Here is a 4,364-nt window from a genome sequence, read left to right on the forward strand (position 1 = left end):
GGCATGGACCAGAATATTCCTTCCTGTGTCACAGGCATCCTCATTAAAGAATTCGGGTTGGAAATCGGTGGTTAGTGGTGTGCCACAGGGATCGGTGCTGGGTCCACAACTGTTTACAATATACATAGATGACCTGGAAAAGGGGACAGAGTGTAGTGTAACAAAATTTGCAGATGACACAAAGATTAGTGGGAAAGCGGGTTGTGTAGAGGACACAGAGAGGCTGCAAAGAGATTTGGATAGGTTAAGCGAATGGGCTAAGGTTTGGCAGATGGAATACAATGTTGGAAAGTGTGAGGTCATCCACCTTGGGGAAAAAAAACAGTAAAAGGGAATATTATTTGAATGGGGAGAAATTACAACATGCTGAGGTGCAGAGGGACCTGGGGGTCCTTGTGCATGAAACTCTTTTTGGAGAACACTAGCTCCTTCGAGCCGGAAATGAACCAGCGACCTAAGGATGACTTTGCTTTGTATTCCACGACAGTCCTCCGCTCTACCAACTGAGCTATCGAAGGGAAGCTGCAAATTTCAGGCAGCGAGCTAATTGACCGAGGCAGGACTCGAACTGTAATTTTCTGATAACTTCGTGGTTATAACCGAAGTCAGACGCCTTAACCATTAGGCCACGCGAGTTAGTTAGCAGGTGCAGCAGGTAATCAGGAAGGCGAATGGAATGTTGGCCTTCATTGCAAGAGGGATGGAGTACAAAAGCAGGGAGGTCCTGCAGGGTATTGGTGAGGCCGCATCTGGAGTACTGCGTGCAGTTTTGGTCACCTTACTTAAGGAAGGATATACTGGCTTTGGAGGGGATACAGAGACGATTCACTAGGCTGATTCCGGAGATGAGGGGGTTACCTTATGATGATAGATTGAGTAGACTGGGTCTTTACTCGTTGGAATTCAGAAGGATCAGGGGTGATCTTATAGAAACATTTAAAATAATGAAAGGAATAGACAAAATAGAGGCGGAGAGGTTGTTTCCACTGGTAGGGGAGACTAGAACTCGGGGGCACAGCCTCAAAATATGGGCGAGCCAATTTAAACCCGAGTTGAGAAGGAATTTCTTCTTCCAGAGGGTTGTGAATCTGTAGAATTCTCTGCCCAAGGAAGCAGTTAAGGCTAGCTCATTGAATGTATTCAAGTCACAGATAGATAGACTTTAAACCAATAAAGGAATTAATGGTTACGAGGAGCAGGCGGGTAAGTGGAGCTGAGTCCACGGCCAGATCAGCCATGATCTTGTTGAATGGCGGAGCAGGCTCGAGGGGCTGGATGGCCTACTCCTGTTCCTAATTCTTATGTTCTTATTAACCATCAATTGTAAGGTAACCAAGTGTCAGTCTACGGTTACTTACAAAGAAAAAGTTGACTGATCCTAACTGGATTAGGTTATATCTTTTGATTAATTCCTTAGTACGAGTCCTATTCTTGCAGGGCCATAACTCTCAAGGCTAGAGCAAAAATGCCTCTGCCTTGCAATAAAATCGGGTCAGCAGCCAGTGGGCAGCATTAGAAAAACCAACACAGTTGCTGATGTTTTTTGATAGACTTATTTCAAAAGATCAAATTACTAGGATCCTAACTGAAGTGAACCCGTCCAAACCTGGTGTTACAAATATATGCATCAGATCACACTACGTCAAAAATCAATGTATGGGCAATTAGATACATTTTTGCGAAGAACATTTACCTTAATTCAGGTATACAGGATGACAATAATACTGAAATAAATATCAATTGTTGTCGATGTTCTGTTCTGAGCCTGGGCCTAGAAGAGCCGAGGGCCCAGGGGCGGCACGGGCCAGCCCACATTGCGATATGTGTGCGCACTAGGTCCGTGCAGCAGAGCAGGTCTCCAGTCGTCCTGGTTAATCCTCGCTCTGTCAAATCCATGTGGTGGCTGATGTGCAACGGTCACCGCACGTTAAAAAAATCCACGCACAGGCATCTTCCACACCTGGAGTTCAGGACTGGAATATCGGGTACTTCATTGAACCATCTGTGAACTCACGTGGAAGCAAGTCATCCTCGTTCGAGGGACCGCATATGATGACTGAGGAAGTGCTGCACTGCCGGAGGGAGCAGTACTGAGGGAGCACTGCACTACCGGAGGGGCAGTACTGAGGGAGCGCTGCACTGCCTGAGGGGCAGTACTAAGGAACGCTGCACTGTCGGAGGGGCAGTACTGGGGGAGTGCTGCACTGTCGGAGGGACAGTACTGGGGGAGCGCTGCACAGTCGGAGGGGCAGTACTGGGGGAGCGCTGCACAGTCAGAGGTGCCGTCTTTCAGATGAGACGTTAAACCGAGGCCCCGTCTGCCCTCAGGTGGATGTGAAAGATCCCACGGGCACTGTTTTGAAGAGGAGCCGGGGTGTTCTCCCTGGTGTCCTGGGGCCAATATTTATCCCTCAACCAACATCACAAAAACAGATGATTTCATTGTTGCATTGCAATCTGTGTGCAAATTGGCTGCTGTGTTTCCTACATTATAAGTGACTACACTCCAAAAGTACTTCATTGGCTGTAAAGCACTTTGAGACAGCCCGAGGTGGTGAAAGTCCAGTCAAACACTCGCAGGGTAGTTACAGCACAAGTAAATGTCATTCTCCCTTCCTCACCTGGGTCGCTTGTGCAAGTTTTGTCCCCGACTGGATGCTGAGTTACTCCGCTCTGCTCCCTTGACCGATTGTGAGGTGCTGTTGACCCTTGAACCAGGAGCTGTCTAGTACAAGGTACAGTTGCAATCTCAGACAAATGAAGAAGCGGAGAGACAATCAATATCAGTGCAACCAAAAACCCATCAATCTCAGGCTGCAAAGCTCCAATTGTGCCCCGGCACCCACAGCCTCTGGGGGAGAGCGTTCCACCCTTTGTGTGAACAAGTGCTTCCTGACATCACCTCTCAACGGCCTGGCTCTAATTTTAAGGTTACGCCCCCTTGTTCTGGACTCCCCCACTAGAGGAAATAGTTTCTCTCTACGCTATCAACACCTCAATTACGTCACTCCTTAATTTTCCAAACCCAAGGGAACACAAGCCCAGTCTGTACAACCTGACCTTGTAATTTAACCTTTAGCCCCGGGTATCATTCTGGGGAATCTGCGCTGCTCCCCCTCCGAGGCCGATATATCCTCCCTGAGGGGCGGGGCCCAGAACTGAACCCAGTTACTGCAGACGGGGTCTGAGCAGAGCTCTGTACAACTGATGCATCACTTCCTCTTTGTATTGAGTAGGGCGAGTTCTTTGTACATCCAATCAATCGCTGCTCTCGCGAGGTGCAGATGTGCATTTTTAGCACTTGGTTTTCATTTTAATTTCATTTCACTCAAGAAGCTCGACGCGGCCATCCAGGACAGAGCAGCGCACTTGATCAATACCCCATGCACCACATTAAACATTCACTCCCACCACCACCGGCGCACCGTGTCTGCAGTGTGCACGATCTACAAGATGCACTGCAGTAACTCACCAAGGCTTCTTCGGCAGCACCTCCCAAACCCGCAACCGCTACCACCTAGAAGGACAAAGGCAGCAGGAGCATGGAAACACCATCACCTCCATGTTCCCCTCCAAGTCACACAGCAGCCTGACTTGGAAATATATTGGCCGTTTCTTTATCGTCACTGGGTCAAAACCCTGGAACTCCCTCTTTAACAGCACTGTGGGATACCTGCACCACACGGACTGCAGCGGTTCAAGGCAGCGGCTCACCACCACCTTCTCAAGGGCAATTAGGGATGGGCAATAAACGCTGGCCTTGCCAGCGATGTCCACATCCTAGGAATAAATAATTTTTGTTTTAAATTCCAGTTCTCGAGCTTGTTCTAAGGGGTACTTTCACTCTCAGTGCAAGCTGCTGATTTGGACTTGGGCACTGGGAACAGAAAACCACCAGTAGCTAATGATATGGAAGCAGGGGTTTGACAGAAGCTGGGATTGTTCCCCTTGGAGTAGAGATGGTAAGTGAGAGATTTAATAGAGTTGCTGAAAATGATGAGGGGTTTTGATGGAGTAAATAAGGAGACACTGTTTCCAGTGGCAGGAGGGTCGGTAACCAGAGGACACGGATTGAAGGTAATCGGCAAAAGAACCAGAGGGAGATGAGAATTTATTTTTACGCAGCGAGTTGTTGTGATCGGGAACGCGCCGCCTGAAAGAGCGGTGGGAGCAGATTCAATAGTAACTTTCAAAGGGGAATTGGATAAATAATTGAAAAGGAGAAATGATGCAGGGCGATGGGGAAAGGGCAGGGGGAGCGGATCACTCTTTCACAGAGCCAGCACCAGCACGGTGGGCTGAATGATTCTGTGCTGTAGGATTCCAAGGTTCTAACAGGAGGACTGCAAGAAGACTTCAGGTGG

At 48.5% G+C, this 4,364-nt stretch overlaps 1 non-coding gene across 1 annotated transcript; it reads right to left on the reverse strand.

Moving 5' to 3' along the window:
- Nucleotides 1-426: 426 nt before the first annotated feature.
- Nucleotides 427-518, reverse strand: trnad-guc (transfer RNA aspartic acid (anticodon GUC)). Its single transcript is given in 2 exon segments — nucleotides 427-462; nucleotides 482-518. It is a non-coding gene; the product is annotated as a tRNA-Asp (tRNA).
- Nucleotides 519-4,364: the final 3,846 nt, after the last annotated feature.

Source organism: Pristiophorus japonicus, chromosome 12 (assembly GCF_044704955.1).
Source record: "Pristiophorus japonicus isolate sPriJap1 chromosome 12, sPriJap1.hap1, whole genome shotgun sequence".
Classification (NCBI taxonomy): Eukaryota; Metazoa; Chordata; class Chondrichthyes; family Pristiophoridae; genus Pristiophorus; species Pristiophorus japonicus.